Source organism: Stegastes partitus, unplaced genomic scaffold, assembly GCF_000690725.1.
Source record: "Stegastes partitus isolate 25-593 unplaced genomic scaffold, Stegastes_partitus-1.0.2 Scaffold163, whole genome shotgun sequence".
Classification (NCBI taxonomy): Eukaryota; Metazoa; Chordata; class Actinopteri; family Pomacentridae; genus Stegastes; species Stegastes partitus.
In genome coordinates, this window is record NW_007577894.1 from 314202 (window position 1) to 333618 (window position 19417).

The 19417-nt window shown below is 41.2% G+C and overlaps 1 protein-coding gene across 1 annotated transcript in view; it reads left to right on the forward strand.

Annotated features, from left to right (window-relative positions):
- The window catches only part of LOC103355668 (protocadherin-15), a 212537-nt gene that overhangs the window by 27526 nt on the left and 165594 nt on the right, over positions 1-19417 (forward strand). Inside the window, exon 2 of the mRNA XM_008279539.1 lies at positions 7669-7724. The gene's annotated coding sequence lies outside the window, so the exon portion shown is untranslated. The remainder of the gene's footprint in view (positions 1-7668; positions 7725-19417) is intronic.

A 19417-nucleotide genomic window follows, 5' to 3' on the forward strand; every position in this document is an offset into this window, starting at 1 on the left:
TGAAATTATTGCATTGGCTACTAAATGTAGAAAAATCGACTTCTATGTGGAGACACAGCACGCGGCTCTTGAGCTTGTCGATTTCAGTGACTTATGCTTTTGACTTTGAAAGTACAGTGTTTACTTCATGAGGGCTCTTACAAATCCGAGCTGTGCAATGCATAATACAACAGTTTAAAAAAAAACACAACAACAACCTCTACTTAAACATCGACAGCCTTACCTATAAAGAGGCTCTTCTTCATCAGCAACAAAACATCTTGTTAAAGTATCATTTCTCAGCTGCATTTTTTCCCCCCTCAGACGTAGACAGTTTAATTGTTCTAGAATAGACATCGAAATTGTAATGCCACCATCAACATGCACGTTTTAAGCATTCTGCCGTCGTATAGAGATTTATCACAAAGCTGTCTGAGGTGGTTCTTCTGCTTTAACATGGTCAAAGCTGCAGACAAGGAGGCACTGCAAGGATAAGCTGAGTCAGTTGTATCTCTGTGTGGCTGAGAATCTAAAGGTTTTAACTGCCCGAGACGTTTACAAGACTTGGTTTTCTTAGAAGTGCTTAAATCTTAGGGTTTGAAAATAAGACATTCATTTTCTTGAAAAATATATCTTAAACGCAGCATAAGAGATGATTTTTTATCTTAATGGTGTCATTTTCTTTAAAAATGGAATAAATTTCAGGATAGATTTGAATGCGAGTGTTTTTGTCGCGATTCTATGCAGATGCATTGTTTGTGATTAACTAATGAACTCTCATTGTCACAACTGCCAGACTGTGAGATAGGTAATTAAGTGTGTGGTTGCACAATGGGGGTGGGCCGAAGTTTCAGCACTTCAAAATTCTGTCTTCACAAAGAAGATGATATTTTTCTTTTTAGTTGTTATATTTATGCACTTAAGCATGACTGTTTTAACCTTAAATCTGAAGTTCAACTTACACACAACCACAAACGTGCAATTTTGCTTGCTAGGCATGGATGGTTTCAGTATTCCCATGGCTTTACTCAACAAAAGAAATGTTTTAGTTAACTAACTTTCACCATATAGCTTAATTTCAGTGAAAATAATCAGATGTTATAGAGCTTAACCACTCTTATGTTTGTCAGATAAAGCCAGGAGACATTATTTTAATTTAGTACACACACTGGAACACAAAGAAAACAACCAGTTTGCTTCTGTCAAAAGGGTAAAAAAAAAATAAACAACTACCGGCACCCTCAAAGCCAAGTGAAGTTATAAATTATTGCATTCATCCATACAAAAACTGAAGCATGAAAATGATTAGTGATTGTTTTACAGGAAGTATTGTGCTCTACTGGGTCACGGTGGAGTTCACTGACCCTCTCAAATGTTTTACTCACTGTGAAATCGAATGACCTGCAGATACTCCGCCAAATATTCATGTGATGTCTTCTGCTTTCAGCCAATATGCAAAGCTAAGCTTACTGCCCCCTGTTTCCACACAGATGTCAAAGTGGTATCCATTGTCTCATCTAACTCACAGCCAAGGAAAAAAAATAAGCATATTTCCTAAGAAGTCAAGTTCTCCTGTTACAGTTTTCCATATTTAATCTTTCACTAATTTAAACCATATCTATTTTTTTATGCCTCAGATATCTATAATTGTATTAGGGTTGGGTTTTTTTGTTAATTTTGTGTTGTTTTTGAGACATTCTGACAAACCAACAGCTTTGTCATTTAGAAGAGAGAGAACTTGGACAAGATTGCTAAATGTCAAAGTCAGCTGCAGCGATGAATGCAACAATGCCGCGGGGAGAAGCCATTTTGAAGGTAGAAACAACACCATATGGCCTCAACGGAAAATCAGCGCACTTCTGTATTGTCTGTTTATGTGCAAGATGGCCACAAACAAACTATCAAATGCAATTTCTGTCTTTATTATTTAGCAAAACATTAAGAAAAATGTGATGTTACTGAGCAGTTATTTCAATTTGATGTTTAGCTTGTGCTTTAAAAGTAAATCATACCAGCGCAGTAGGCTGTAGTCTTACCTAACAAGTGTGTTCTGTGTGCTGTTAGAATCTAACAGATACTCTGGATGTTGCACTTGGCAGTTTAACTGCTGTGAAAGCAACTTCTTGCACATTCAAACACTGTCCATCTCCTCTCTTCTTACTTCTCTCATATTTTCCCCTCCCACTCGCCGACTCTGTTTCCCTCTGCCTTTTCCTTTTTCATGTTCCGTTTCTCACACTGTGTCTATCATTTCCTCCTCTCTTTCTCTCTCTCTCCCCCTCTTGCTCTCCTCTCTTTTCTCTTGTTTCCTTTGAAGTGCTAAACAATGAGAAAGGCTACACTCTCTGTTAAGCTCGTAGGGAAATCCGGGCTGAAACTGCATGGCACAGTGCAGCACAGCAGAATCTTGTCCTCGGGACCACAGGGGGAAGGGAGGGGAGGAGGCAGCATCAGAAGTACAGTCGGCGTGCAGTGACAATGACAATGGCTGCACAGAGCCTTGCTCCTCCAAGCACAGCGTGGTTGATGAACACTGTGACTTATTTCCGGAGAAAAAGCCTGTCTGCCCGTGTCACTGTGAACTGTTGAGCATTGACAACAGTCCACTTCTTGGCAGCATGTGTACGAGACCATCAGGTGAAGATTTGCATGTCAAGGCATTATTGAGTATAATGATTGAGTCAAAGCATTTCATTAGTCCAGCATGTCAGCGTAGAGGAGAAGGACAATTACTCGTCCTTCCATTGTCTTTGTCTTCCCCCCTTGTCTTTTTTTTTTTTCTCCTTGCATGCGGCCACAGACACTTCCATGCAATGATGAATGTGATTCATTACTAAAGGATGGAATGGGAAATGAAGCAAAATTAGGGCTCTGGGAAGCAATCCATGACTGGGGCATATACCATCGTCTACTCAGGCATGTGAGACATGTGTTTATCCACTCCCACACGTTTCCTTGAAGCTGTATCTTACAGTTACTCACATTATCCTGTATGCACCTCAGTCAGAAATCTCATACTTTCTCTCTTCTGAAATTTCTTTATTCCTGTCTGCCTCTTTCTTTTATGGAATGCCAACACTGGATGATGCTCTGTTTTTGTGACCCTTTGTGCAATAAAGTCAGAAGCTCTATAATTCTCCCTCCATCAACCATCCAATGCAGGCAAATGCTTGCACAGTGACATGACTGATACCACGTCGGGAATCGTTATGACAACTTGACATTTCCTATTTATTTTCGCTCATTTTCATTGAGTTTAGAGTGTAGAAATAGCATATGTATTACATTTTCTTTCTCTTTGCCTATTCTACAGCGGTTAACCCCGTCAGAGCAGCATGTGAGCTGTAGCGTAGGCATCGCCTCCTTTTCAGAAGAGCTCTGCAGTTTCATTTAACGACTGCTTAATTAGTTTGATTACTCGGATGAGGTGAACACGTGTTAAGGTCCCTCTATGCTGCTACAATTGCCTGAATTCTTAAGCTCTCCACAGGTCATTTCCCTCCATTAGCAGCACAACTTGATAATTGCTACGCCTATACAGAAAATGATCTGTTTGGGTCAGAGAGACTGTGTCACACTCTAGGTCACCGACAATTGCTTAAATGCATTAATTTGAAAACGGTTAGATTATTAGACAATATTTCTGTGTCAACATTCCCGTGTCTCAACATGATACGAGTAATATTCTTTAATGCAGTCCATTTAAATGCGATGAATGAAATATGCTTCTTGCGTTAAACTGGATTAACTGCCAATTTACTGTCAATCAGAACAGAAAATTAGCATCAATTTCTTCTCTCTTGACAAGTCAGTCAGAAACACGGACCCCACGATGTTGTAAAATGAGATCTGAGGGTTCTTCCCCATCAAAAAAAAAAAAAGTAATTTAAAAGACATTTTCTGCATTTTTGCACCATTTAACCTCTTGGATTAAGTCAGGAGACAGCCACCTGGGAATCACGAGAAAGTTTCACAGCAATAAAGACACACAGCATCCCCGTAACCATAGTAACTCATAACTCTCTCCATAGTAACCCGAGAGGAGAGGAGAGGGAGAGGCGCCTTGCTGCTGCCAGAGGAGACGCTGACTGACATTGCTCCGAGCAGCATGCATGGGAATAAATTACAGTGTAATAGATTTGTGGATATTTTTTCGCTTTCCCCCCTGATTGGTCTGTGAAACTTGCTGCTGCTTCTGCTTCTGCCCGCTCTGTCTTGTCTGTCCACGTGCCATCGGTGTCCTCTTTACACACCGCGTCATTATCAGCCAAGAATTTGTTTTCATTGTAGAAGAAATGTGGCGTGCGAGCGTGAGAAAAGTGTCAATTGCTGCCACGGTCGCTGTGTACAAGCTGGCAGCCCTATTAGAAGCCGCATTACACCCAAAAGAGCTGACTCTGATTTGATTCCGTCGCAAGCATCACATCTCCGCGACTGAATCCTGCCCAATTAAAGACCTATCGTTACGTAGGCAGGCTGGCACGGTTCTCTAATGTTGACTTTCAAATTGGCTTTGTATTCTGGCAACAGTGCAATCCTACTTTTAGCTAATATACATTTTTGACAGGGATCCGTGGGCCAAACAGATTCATTCAACATATGCTAGCGTATGTGGCGTAAAGTTAAATAGAGTGTTTCATACCTTTGTGAACAGGGTCCTTTGTGGATTGACAGATGAAGAATGACCCAAAACACGGTGCTGCAAACAGTCAGGAAAAGGTTTGACTGAGCCAAGTTGAAGGGTGGTCTAAAAGTGTACGATTTAAATTTAAATAAAAAAAAAAAAAAGAAAGAAAGTTTGTCTTGTCAGTTGTTGCTCATCTATTTCACCAGTGTGGCATGGTGAGGCATATGAAGGACAAAAGTGAGTTGAAAATATCTAAAGCCTTTCTTTTGGGTGATTTTTAAAACAGCAGCCTCATAAATGCACGAGTATATAAGTGGAAAACTTTGAGGGAATTAAAAAAAAACAACAAAAGAAACTTTCCAACTCCAAGCAAGCTCAGTCCAGTGCTGCCTTCGGATCAGTCAATTTCCTCTCTTTTTCAGAAGACTGCACACACATATATAGGGCAGTAGGGCCCACCTTCCAAGTTCAAACTGTCCAATCAGGTCAGAGCTCTAAAGTGGAGTTGATGAAGTTAACAACAAATATACATGATTTTCTAAAGATTCCCATAACAACAATGTCTTAATTCCTGGATATAAAACCAGTCATCAACATTGAACATTTAAACTAAACAAAACATTTGTGCCTTCCTTTGTACTCCCATTAATTACTTTGAGTTTCATCACACATCTATCGTCCAATCAGATTTGACACCACACCTAGTCACTAAGGAAGTGGCTTTTGACCCTGACCTCCTCCTTCCAAAAGGTACATACATACAGGTAGTGGCTTTTAGAACGTATCGTCCTTTTAAATATGTGGTTTATTTTAATCAGACAAGTAAACCAAACTTTAATTATGCTGGTAGCCACTGGAAGTATAAAATTCAATAAACAGAAAAACTAAATGTTGTGTGATAAATGTCCACCTTTCTACTCAAAAGGGCCTGCATGTAGTAATGGAGGGAAGCGGTGCTTCCTAACAGTCGGGCAGGTGTGTACCACATTCAGCACAGCTCCATCGATGCCGCGTTGTAAATAATATTTCACTGAGGAGGCAAAAAACATTAACCTGCTGGTGGCAATTCACACTGTGGGGGACTGCTAAATTCCATAGCAGTCCAACCAGTAGTTGCTGAGATCTTTCAGTCTTGTGTTGAAGTGTTGGACCCAACAACCAACCAATACCACCACCCTCAGCTGATTTTAAGAGGCACACTTCCCCGCTAGTGGGGTGTCTCTTGGATTGACTTTTCCTTACTTTCTTAGTTACAAGATCTTTTTTTTTTTTTTTTNCCCATAACAACAATGTCTTAATTCCTGGATATAAAACCAGTCATCAACATTGAACATTTAAACTAAACAAAACATTTGTGCCTTCCTTTGTACTCACATTAATTACTTTGAATTTTATCACACATCTGTCGTCCAATCAAATCTGACACCACACCTCGTCATCTGGCACACTAAGGAAGTGTCTTTTGACCCTGACCTCCTCCTTCTACAAGGTACAAACGCCTACAGCTAATGGCTTTTAGAACGCGTCGTCCTTTTAAATATGTGGTTTATTTTAATCAGACAAGTAAACCAAACTTTAATTATGCTGGTAGCCACTGGAATTATAAAATTCAATAAACAGAAATACAAAATGTTGTGTGATGAATGTCCACCTTTCTACACAAAAGGGATTGCAATCCCTAGCATGCTTCCTAACAGTCGGTCAGGTGTGTACCACATTTAGCACAACTCCATCGATGCCCCCGCATATTTCACTGAGGAGGCAAAAAACATTAACCTGCTGGTGGCAGTTCACACTGTGGGGGGACTGTTAAATTCCATAGCAGTCCAACCAGTAGTTACTGAGATCTTTCAGTCTTTAGCAAAGTGTTGAAGTGTTGGACCCAACAGCTGGGCAACCAACCAATACCACCACCCTCGGCTGATTTTAAGAGGCACACTTCCACGCTAGCGGGGTTTCTCTTGGATTGACTTTTCCTTGCTTTCTTAGTTACAAGATCTTTTTTTTGCCAAGAAACAGTGTAACTGATACAACAGTGCTGCCGCTGATGTTGGAAAATATCTCGGTAGGCTGATGTTTCGTATGAGTGTAATTCATTTCAGGTAAGATTGGCTGTGCTTTGCTTACCTTAAAGTTTGTAAGGGAAGAGAATTATTTTCCAGTTGCCCCTAAAACAACATATTGTGAGTGTCTGATGTGGTGGTGAAGTGGTGGCTTGTTTAAAGGTGCAGCTTGGTTCACTGTCAGAGGAAACCAAAGCGGTTCCCTTTGTTTCGAGGTTGCTGCACAGTGACAAAAGAAATATTTATTTTCTGAAGTTTACTTGCAGATCGAGGTCAGCATCAAGACGGGTAATTGTACAAAACAAAGCAGTCTTTGAGACAGTTCAAGCTTCAAACTAAGCAGTGTAAATAGCAGATAATACATCAGGACACCACTGTTTATGTCAGATATTTCTGAACTCTGATGAAGTGATAAACACCCTCAGGTTTGGTGTTTAGGAATGTAGTGCAACAGTTGCATGGCTCGAGCATTTTAAAAGAGAACTTTTTTTCTTTTTTTTCCTACAAATTTAAATCCTATGAGGCTCAATGCTGCAAAATGTAATTTTATCATGTAGCAGGAACCTTTACTTTTACACACCAGCATGAAGATTCTTTCACAGCGTCCAGTCTACTGTGTCGAAATGGGCTCAGCTTTGGTCCAGAAAATTAGATTTCAATCAGATAAAAGAAAAATCACCCCGGATCCGCCACTATGCATAACCTTGCGCAGCATACGGCTGCTCTCCATCTTTGCAAATGACAACTTCAGATGTTTGTAGGCTCGTTACTCTATGCATCACTGAACACTGTAATGGAGACTGACAGAAAACGTGGGAGTATGACGGGAGATTATCTGACAAAGAGATTAGAAAATACAGTCGTGTTCACAAATAGGTGATATGGCCATTGACTGACACATGGCTCTGCAGTTGTTTCTATCTACATGCTGTAGATTGTCTTATGAAATGCGTATTGTGGATCTAACGCTCCCTTTAATGCTTTTTTTGCTCTTTATAGGTATGTGAATTTGATCAAAGGGCGAGATGTGGTGTGATCGCAGGAACTCAAATCGGGTATTTATTTCTTTATTTTAATCTTGTGGAATCTTTTTGTAACCTGCATACGACTTTGTGTATTTCTATTGTGTGCGTGCATGTGTGCAGCGGTGTCCTCACTACTCAGCCCTTTAGTTGCACTGTGATTTTGCTCTGGTGGGCTAGAGTGGGGCATCTCAGAGACATACTGAATCAGACAGGATGGACCACAGAGGTTTTTAAAGCATTGCTTTGCTATGTTTTATTTATGTCCCTAAGATGATTCACCCTGACATTTGCTGATGCTCTCTGTCTCAAGCAAATCTCTTGCCATCATAAAGCTGCTTGTCCAGGGTGCACCTGGTAAATATTTAAGGGGTTCCCCATTGACCATTCCCCCAACCGCCAGTCTCCCAGGCCCAGATTGTGTTGTCTTTAGAGACAGAATTTTAGGGATTACAAAGGTCTTCCTTGACATTTAATACTAGGGCAGACAGTCAACTATAAAATAAGCATCTAAGCTGTTAACCACACAGCCCGGCACAAATCTGAGCTGAAAGAGAGTTGAGGTCCTGCAGGATCCACTGTGCCGGAAACAGTTTCACATTGCAGGGAGTTATTTTGTTAAATAACAACGAAATTGCATGTTCTCCCCGTGCAGCGTGGGTTCTCTCCAGGTTCTCCGGCTTCCTCCCACACAGTCCAAAAACATGTTGAGGTTAATTGGTGATTCTAAATTGTCTGTAGGTGTGAATGTGAGTGAGCTTGGTTGTTTATCTCTCAGTGTAGCCCTGTGATAGACTGGTGACCTGTCCAGGGTGTCCCCTGCCTTCACCCTGAGTCGGTTGGGATAGGCTCCAGCCCCCCGCGACCCTAGTGAGGATTAAGCGGTGTATAGATAATGGATGAACAACGAAACTGCTCCATATAGCTGTACCTATGTATTTGGCCTTTGGCCCAGGTATTTAGAATGAATTACATTTTGCTGTTGAAGAATTTGGAACATGCATTGAATTGACAAATTAGATTTCTACCATCATTATTATCATCCCAACAGTGTCTCTGTTCATCACGATGGCTCTATTTTTGCAATTTGTGTTTTTGTTTCTGGAAGCGCAGAAGCAGGAGCACATCTTGACAATCATCTTTATCCTGATTCGGCGAGAGAGGCATTCAGAAAACGAAGTAGCTCACAGGAGCTGGTGCCTGTGCAGGAAAAAGTCTGTCTTGCCAACAAACAATTGATATGTTAGACCATCTCAAACGTGTTACAACCATTTCCAACCAGAAGGATGTGACTAACAGCCATCGCAGTGCTATCCATGCTAGTCAGAAAGAAAAAAAAGCCACACAGCAGAAATCAATTGATATGGAGGTGGTCTGCTTAATAAAAGCAGCTAAATAAAGCACAAATCTATGCCTGCTGGTGGGTGCTACACTCAGATTGAGATTGATGTAATTATTGATAGAATTACTCAAAAAATGGCTTTTCACGCCAGGTTATAGTGTTTCAGTGGATATCTGTGCAATGTAAATCCTTTTCCAACTGTTATTGCCGAGGCTTTCTAATTTTAATTCTCCTTTCTTTTAAACAAATACAAATTCGGACTTGTGTTGATAATTTGAATTTCTCGCTGTACGTCTCACTTCCTGTTTCTAAAAGTCTCCTCTTTCTGAGTTTCTGCCATTTCTTTGTTGTGTAAATAGGAAAAAAAATCTAGTGTTGAATTGAGCTTTTGGTCCGTTGCTTCTGAAGCTAACGGGCCCAGTAACTCGCACACAGACACACACACAGATGCAAAGCAAGTATGCACACAGATTTGCAATCCACTTACTGAGTGACAGGTTCAGAGTTTTTTGTGTGAACTGAGGAACAAGGAGGAGAGAGAAGAGAGATGGGATAAATAAAGAGGCAGTGGTGCAGGAAGTGGGGCATGTACCACAGCAAATATAGGCTGAGAAAGTGGTTGGAGCGTAAAGGCGAGTGGAGACGGAGCTGATGGGGTTCAGCATGTTATTCTGCAAGTGGCATGTTTGGCCGAGTACAGATGCAGACATTCGGGCTGAGATGGGGTTTGAGATCCGCAATTGGACACACAAGACAACCCTAAGTAAGTGAAATGACAGCAGGGTGGCATTAATGGCTCTAGCTAGACTATCTAAAGCAAAGGACTAATGCGTTACACATTATGTACTCATCAGCCACAACATTAAAGTCTCTGAGGTGATGCTGATCATCTTGCTAGAATAAAGTGTTCCGCTAGAACCCTTGGATCCTGGCATCGGCGCGGATGTTATTTTGACACGTACCGCTCACCTACAGCTTCCTCCCGCCCACATCGCACAGCAAGATCTGCTCAGGAATGGCTGGAGGAACACAACAAAAGAGTCCAAAGTGTTGACTCAAACCTCCAAACTCCCTAGATCCCCAATATGATCAGTCATCAGCAGGATGCACTGGAGCAAGCCCAATTCACAGACCCACCTCGTAAGCCCCGAGATCTCAGGATCGACGCAATATAAAGGGGGTGTTATGTTGTGACTGATCGGTGTCAAATCGACACTGAAGGTACTATTTGTTTTAAGGCCACAGCTGAGCCACAGACACCGGCTTCATCCTTTTCATCTTGCGATTAATCACATTTGGCATTGTTGTCTTTCAGTCCCTGCCTCTTCATGGGATTTCTATCAGCAGAGGAGAGGGAGAGAAGTGTGCCTTTGAGACAATCCAATTCAGTGTTCTTCTACAGCTTTACTGTAACACTAATATAATCTCCCTCCTCAAGCCCTGAATACGTCTCTCTGACAAAACAGTAATCAGTAAACAGTTTCCTCTGCCTCGCATCCCTTAATGGGATGTTAAAAACTGCGGCATGTTTATGACTGTTGTTTCACTCATCTCCAATTTCAAACTGAAATCGAGGGAGGCTGCGCCGTCTGACAACTTTTCATCCGCGCGCTAGTGTGAGTCTTGGCATCTGCGCTAAATTGACTCGCAGTTCACCTGGAAGTCACTTTTTAGTCGATTCGGGGGAACGTGCCGCAGCACAAGCGGCGCGTGAGTTCAGAGCACACAGCGGGATGAAATTACCTGGAATAATGTCTTTGTGTTTGTTATTTAGCAGCGAAGGTCGGCCGGTTGTTGTTGTTGGTTGAGAAAATGCCCGTGCTTTAGTATTTCAGCTCTCATTTAGTCTGCACTTCTTGTCCGCGGTCACTGTGAAGCAGCTCTGTATCTTACTTGTAGATTTAAATCATTCCAACGCTGAGAGGGCACAAGCGTGACAAAGGGAAGTGAGAATATGAGAGCGGGGATAGTCGAGTAGCACTTGTGCAGTGGATAAAAAAAAAGCTCAAACAGTGGGTGAACTTTGTCAGCAGCCATTTGTGGATTCGGAAATGCTGAAGGTTAGTTTAAATGAGTAAGTCGTTTAATATAAGGGTGCATGATGGTAAAGAGGTTAAGCTGCCTCTCCATACACCCCATACATCCTGAAATTAAATATGGCATCTTAGCACCAAATATAGCAGATAGTTGCTGTAATTTTTTTTTTTACAGTGGAGAAGCATTTGCAGTTGTGCTATTTTTTTCCACAAGTGTTGGCCCGCTGAAATTCATATCCGCTAAATGATGTCACAGGATTGAGGGCAAGGAAATGGGATGAGTCTGTCATCGTTTGTCAGCCTATCAAGAGCGATGCCACCCGAAACAACAAACGCAGTCAGACAGAGGTGAATGATGGAAACAGGAAAGAGATTTAGAGGCGCTGTAAACAAATAAGCATGTTTGGCCTTGATATCTCCGTCGTCGTGCAAAATTGAAGAACGTAGTTTTTCCTCATTTTCGTGTTGAAATTGTATCGTTTCCGAGCAGCACATCAGCATTTTAATATCAGCCCTTCTTGTAAATGTGTCAGCATCTGCATGTATGTTTGAAAATAGAAATAGCAGAGCAATATCCTGCAGCAATACATTTTTTGACAGCCGTTTTTATGATTGTTTATGGGGTTTTTTTTTAAGCGATCTTGTTTTAATGTAGTTTTTATAATCGTTCTTCTTTTAAACAAATACATTTCCTGCTAGGTTTGCTGTTATATTTATGGATTCTAGTGCCATAACATGATAAAGGCTTTTGTAAACACTGAATTATCTTTACTCAGGCAAATCATTAAAAACTGTGTCCATATAACGTGCTTGTTCTTAAGAAATTGGCTGATATATGTGGCCGATTACCTTTTTTCTTATAAATATTTGCTTACCAGAACTACCAGATTAAACAGTGACATTTTTGCTGCAACAACCAACAGAGATGAGATGAAATAATCCAAAAAAAACCTTTTTTTTGTTTTTTGTGGTCTTAACCAAACAAGCTTCATAACTCTGCACAAAAATCCTTCAACCTATTTGCGTTAATAAATGTTTTACAGCCCCGTTCCACCAGAATTTATATTTGGTGCGACTGGGTTCCCCTACAGTTTTGGCGTGCAATTAAATTTTATACCGCTATCGTAAAAACAAATCTTCATCAAAAAAAAAAGGGCCGGCTTTGGCTTCCCATCAAAAACTATCAAGGTGACAACTGACACAGCCAAACATCAAGCAAGTGCAACAACAGAAGGCATAGCAAGCCAGCTAATATTACTTACAAGTCCAAAGCATTAAGGCCAGCTTGGCACCTGTCTCGCAGCCTTTTATTTCGCAAAGCTCTCGCCAACAACTAAAAGCCAGTCAATCTTAGATTTACACTTGTGCTTCCTCTTGCTTGGTCACTCTTTCTTTCTTTTTTTTTCTTCTTATCTTCCTCTGTCCATGTCCTCTTTGGTCTCTTAACCTCTGCCACGACGTTCATGCTGAGAATACTAAGCTCTCCTTTTATCTACCTGCGTTCATAGAAGTGTTTGACGTCGCGCCACAAAGTGTTACGCACTCCTCACAGGAAAAAAAAAAAACATGCAATCAGTGAACAAAGTGGGATTGAAAGTGGTGCCGTTCTCAGTATGATAAGTCAGTGTATCATCAAAATGATTTTGATGCTTTTATTTCAAGATTAGGTGTGTTTTTTTTGTTCTGTTATGTTTTTTTTTTGGCATAATGTTGCTTTTTAAAATCAAATAAAAAGTTTTCACGTCGTGCTAAAAAAAAAAAATCCATTCTGCTTTTGCATGTCTACCTGTCAATAAAGCCGGTGTGTCTACGGTGAAAGGGCATATTCAGGAGACACGGTAACTGACAAGTAATAAAATGGAGTCGTTGCTGTTAAGCCTAAAGCTATGATTAGGGCCGAACTCGAAGGCATTTCATTTGCTGCTTGTCTGACAGCTGTCTGTCTCCGGTCCTGCTCTGCAGTGTATTCTGCATGTTTGTGGGTTTATCCTGAAAAACAAATGCTGCCAACGTTGCCACCTTTAAATCTAGTTGTAGTCCGTTAGCCTCCGTTTGATTGCCTTTGCAAAAGACATTAAAAATGTCTAAAAATAATCTGATATTATTCATACACATGCATGTAAACCAACGCATACAGGGCTCAAATAAAGTCTAGATAGAGAATAATGTAAGTTAAGTGCAATTAACACGACTCATTTAATCTGGAGTTGTCCTTTAATTTGTCAAAAGCTGTTTGGAAGTTATTTTCTCTCATATAAATACACAGAGGCATAATTAGCCGTCCGCCTGGGGGAGAGGGGCAGAGGTCAAGGGTATTTTTCACCGAAGGGAAGGTTTATATATTTTGTTGTGTTTTTTTTTTTTTTTCCCCTCCCTTCCTCTCTGGATCTGCTCTAACTTCTTTATCTCCGCTCCATCTCTGTCTAATCTCTCGATAGCATCTACGTTCTTTATCTCCTGCATCTTATCTGTGGTGCCAGACACAAGGAGGAATGGTGATCTAAAGCAGAGAGATAAAGGGGAGAACAGGACTCAATTTGGTGGATATGGGGAAGAAAATAAATAGTGAAAAAAAAAAAAAGGATTTGAAAAGGTTATTTTTTGTGTCTGTTGCTGCATCTTGTGAAAGTGTATTAGCATTTTAATGTGTGTATGTGGGACGAGGATGTATTTTTCAATCATGAAATTCAGCTTTTTTTTCTTATTTTTTTTAGACAACCTTATTTTCTTTATTCCTTTAGACAAAACACAGCTCATCGCCACTCTTGTTTTGGGTAGGCATTGATTTCCATTGAGTGATAAAACACCCAATTTCATCTCGGTTCACAAGCTCCGACACCAATTAGCGCCCACGGAAACTGCTCATTTTGGCACTTGATTGATCCGAGTTTGCAAACTTGTTTGTCAAGTTTTGACGGATAATAAGCTCTTGATTCGAGTCCGTCAAAAATTTTAAAAAGTTGAAAGTCTTCCGATAGCCGGCTGAAGAAGTCAACCGCTCTCCTCGGTGCTAATGGACTCTTTTAGAGGCCTGGGTGCCTCTGGCCGTAAAAGTAATAACCTGCGGTGTCTGTCAAGAGAGCTCACTTCCCAAGTTTGCTAGGGTGTAGTCTGAAGAGGAGAAGAAAAGGCGAGAAGAGTGTTTAAAAAAAAAAAAAAAAAAGTAAGAAGGAACATTTTCATTACAGCCCTCAGTGCTGGTTTCCTATAGCCTCGGGGATCCCTGGTAACAAATCTGGTGCTCCTGCTTTAGTCCCCATGTGATCCAATTATCAAACCCCTTCAGCTTTTATGCCCAAGTGAGACATGTCTCATGAGTATTTGCTGTCATATAGCTGTGGGGCAACAAAAAGAAAGAATTACAAGTACATCAGAAACGAGCATGCAAATATTTTCATTTCAGTTGCAACCGGTTTGCTTATTTCTTCTGTGAAAAGTTGCTGCTCAAGTGTCAAAAGAAAAATACTTTCCTTCCTAAATCTGCTGTTGCAATAAGTTCTTGTGTTTGTTTTCTGATTCGGTTCACTCACACTGTCGCCCAGCATAAAGGCTCTGATACAGTAAACCCAGCGTGCCCTACCTGTCCAGTTTTGCACTGGCGGGTTAACACAGTGGAGGAGTTCACATCCGAAGAGCCAGATTATTTCCCTCAGGAGTTGGTGGAGCGTGAATGCTGGACCTATAATCATAAGGTGGCCAGAGACTCCTAAAGACTGTTAATGTTGCTGCTGGATGTGTAAGAACAAGCAGATCCCTCCTAATAATTTGGCCATAATAACTTGCCAATGCAGCTCACAGCTTGTTATCACTGCCCCCGTATGGCTCCGAATTCAAACCCTCCAGACGCACAAGAGCTGAACAAACCGCTGTTGTTTGTTTCATTGTGACGACCGACCTGATGTACCTTTCCCACGCCCTGCCCGTACAGTTTACCTCACTAAAAGCCTTTTCACACCGAGGAGGATTTCTCATGCAGAAAACTCAGACAGCAATAAAATATAAATTGACTCCAGGTTCTGTTCTATAAATACTTGCACACTGGCTCAAATCTGGGAGCAGTTAGACGTTTTGCATAATTATGCACTTTCAACTCTGGTGAATAGGACATTGTTAGATTAGCCCTTGGATTTAAATCCACACATTCTCAGCTTGTGTATTTCCTGTCTCAGTACGGAGCAGGGAAATACCACGACATGTTGTGTGTGTTTTTTTTTTTTTTGTGAGCGAATCAGTTGGTTATTTTTAAATCCACCCCCTGTGCAGACTTAAGCCCGTGGATATTCTGTGCTTCACGGGTGACTCAGTTTTGTTGCTCTGGCCTCAACCCTCTCTTTTATGCTGCTTAGAATGACATCTGAATAAGTTCATTAGTCTATTTCTGAATCTATGCAACCATTTTACATATTGAAGAAAAAAAAAAATCTCATCTGTGTGAGTGATAAGTACATTTATTAGGCCCACCTGCTCTCTGTCTCTTTAGTTCTTACTCCTTCTCTGGTTCACTTGTTCCCTTTGACTCCTCTCTCTTGCACACACCCACACACTCCAGCACACACACACACACACAACCTGTCTTGTTGGCTTTCTCCGACCTCCCCTCCCCTCCCCTCCCTCACCTCCCTCTGGCTCCTTCCCTCTTGCTTGCCCGCTGTCTCAGTTGCTGTGACCTCTCAATATCACACAAGCTGTCAGTGCCAAACTATGAATGTCCCTTGACACTTATTGGACTCAGACACCCTTCGGCATTTCCATTCGCGCCGAGCCAATTTCAATTTTTATAGTGGGTGTGGTGGGGGCTAGCGTAAAGCCAGCAGTCAGACTAAGCCAGAGTTGAAGACATAGAAACAAGTGCCCTAAGCAGAATCATGTGTATTTTGTGTGTGTGTTTGTGTGTTTGTGGGGGGGTATTTGTTTCCTGAAAAGAGTGGCTCACTCAACCGTGGACACTATCTGAACCCTAACAACCTGTCATCCAGCTTGAGAAGTGTAGATATTGACGTATTGAGTGAATTTGATGGATTTTTTTCCCCCCTAAAATAAATATTGCATTTTATAACAGTATATTACTAAAGAAGTAATTAATGCACTAATTAAAACCCGTGGTGGGAGAAAGCACACCAGAAGTGAGGATTCCTTTCAGCACCACGGACAGCACCAATAGCTCAGCGTAGGAGGTTGCCTGCCGCCCACATCAGTGTAACCACCTCAAACACACACAAACTCTCTATTCACTAATGCACAAGTGTTTAAGTTTTTCGGGTATGTTGGTCGGAGCTCTGATGGGCCTTTGGTCTCAGTCGGGGGGCCCTGCGCGGAGCAAGAGTTCCAAAGTTACGGCTTAAAAGTTTCTTGAGAAAACATGCCTTATATATTTCCTGTCCGTGGAGTCGCGTGGGTGGCGGCCTTTTGGGGACTGCATTATGAAGTCCAGTTCACACGGCTCCAGAAAATGTACTGGGAGAGGAAGAGACGGAATTTGTCACTGCACTCAAAAAGCAAGTCATCCCTATCATAGCCCTAGATTTTCTTCACACATGGAGTCACACATCAGCACGTCCGCGAGCTTCGCTCTCGTCTTTCACCCCGCGGTGCCATACAGGTAGCACAAAGGCAGAGAAGAAAGGGGGACTTTTTTATTTGCCGCTAATCGTATTGCACTGGTAACATCAGCCTGTAAAATCACAGAATACCTGATACGCTGCTTATTTCCAATTGCCGTTCAATTGCAGGGCTAAGAATTGAGCCTCTCAGCTGTTTCGCAGCTTTACAGTAGATCTTCTTGTGTATGTAGGTGCACTTCCACTCGCATGCACACGCTCCCGAGGGATTGCCTACAGGGAGCTCACAGGCAGAGGATTTTGGGACTGAACAGCTGAGTGCATACACACAGTCCAGGGAAATGACACTTCAGCAAGAAGAATTGCTCCATTTGTCCCGAGTAAAAAAAAACAATACTCAAGATGAAGCTTGCATGTTTTTGTGCTGCCAGTATCTTCTTGATTTTTTTTTTTCCTTCCATGAGGCTTCTAGCTACACTGCTGTTGCTTTGATAAGTTTGTTCACCGTGAGCTTTAAGAGCACACCTTAAATAGACAAAGCAATATCAAAGAGATTTGAGAAAGAAGGCGTCCATGGAAGAGTTTTCAATTTTTTTTGTTCATCCAAGTAGCCACGTTCTCAGACGCTCTGAATGATTTATCGTGTCATTGATTCAATGAGCTCCAAAGAAGTGCTTCAAGTTGACCCGAATCCAAATGAGAAGAAAGCATCGGCTCAGTTGCACTTTACATGTTTTCATGTTGACTGGATGGTTGTTTGAATCTCATTCTGACGGACTAGAAAGGCTGCTGTTAAATAATGCTGCAGATGGCGAGCAACCAGTTATCAAACACACTGCCTATTCAACTTAAAAAATACCCCGTTGCTCGTTAAAAACAAGTCATATTCAAACATTTAATGACCCCCAAAACCATTTTAATGGGTTTGCAAAATTCAATAAGCAGACAATGCACCTTCCACCTTAAAAAAAATGAGTACACATTTCCTGCAGCTCCCAAATGTGAGAAAAGAAGGCATTCATTGAGAATAATTAAATCATTTCTGTCTGCGATTGCTGTCACTGCAGGCAGTTTAAATCTGGTAGGCAAAAATCGGTTTTTGGAGCTTTAAAGAAACGACTGAAGGTAGTGTATTAATGCAACATCACTAATAGGAATTTCCATGAAGAGGACTTGCTTGCTTAGTGATTGAAACCTCAGCTGAATACAAATAAGGAGTGTACACCATTCATAAAGGGACCCTCAGGCTTCCCTGGTTGCACAGGAAAAAAGCCACAAACATTGATACAACTCGGAGCATTCTCTGAAGAATACATGACACCTCAAAGTCAGCTCAACCGCTCCTGGTTAGAAGTATGTTTTGCGTGCATAATTAGTGTAAAAAAAGAGCGAAAGCGTTGGAAGTTTTTCAGCTGAATTGTGATTCGCTCGCCCAAGTCAAGCCACAAAAAGAGATCCTTTCTATTAAAAATAACTTGTTTTCCTTCCTGTTTACAACGTTAACATGAGAACGCACCCACTGCAGATATTTAAAGAGCCATATTATGAATAATAAAATAATGACTGGTGAAAGGCCTGCTAATTGCTAGTTAATTATGGAACCTAATTAGACAAGTGCCTGCAGTTATTGTTTTTTTTTTTCCTCATTCCTTGCTTGTTTTTATTGATTCACTGGCTACTAGCGCATACATTTCTACATTTAAACCCGCCCGACCCACACACATGCACAAACACATGCCTGTGATGTTGGTTTGGTGATTTCCCCCTAAGGAGACTTTCACTGGGGGTGCCGGGTTGAGACTTTTTTTTTTTCCCCCTCCCTCTCTCCCTCCCTCCCAGGAGCACAATATCCCATAATCACCTCCTCCGTGGAGTGTCTTCACTCGTGCCTGAACCATGGCCCCTCGTTTCCTCTGGAGCAACAAGAGACAAGATGAGAGGGAGAATTAGCAGTGTGGCAGCGGCTGATTATTAGAGAGCTTTTGCTAAAAGCGTTCCTCATACCAAAAAAACAAGCTAGGCCAAGTAGAGGTAGTGATGAATTAACCCGGATTAGCTCTACATGCTCATCCAGGCCCTATACATGCTGTTTATACATGCATTTATTTTTACACATTCTCGTTCGCCGTTGCAAAGGCTACATATGCAATTATCTCATTCTTTCTTGCATCCTAATAATGGGTCTTTTGCATCATGAAAATATGTGCTGCATTTTTTTGGGGAAATAACAAGTCACCCAGCAACAATGAGATGGATGGTTAGATGGATTCTTTTAATCAAGTCGCTGATACCTCTTCTGGTCTTAAATACAATTTTACATGATAAACTCTCCGCGGTCCTGAATTATAAATGGGGAAGAACATCTAGACACATTCATTCATTCAATAAAGATGCAGTTTAAAGCTCTGAATGCGAGTAAGTGAGCCTGTTCGTTGAGATTTTTACTGCTCCCAAAGGTCAAGAATGAACATCCATTCACTCTGAATTATACATGTGTTAGTTAGACCAGCTATACGGCCCTCAGTTACCATCTTGTCAACACCGCTGGTCACGTTTTACACTGGTTCATTAAACAGTTATATATTTTACAGACTGTTAATGTTGGAAACTAAAAGGTTGATTTATTTCACACTTTGTCTCACGCAGGAGTTATTTCAAGTGCTTTAAATGCAAGTGTAAGTGAAATAAAAAAATTAAAAAAACAGTACAGACAGGCTGAATGTATGAACACTATTGTTGTAACTGATTGACTAAAACAGCTAAAGATATAGACATGATTTCAGGAAAATA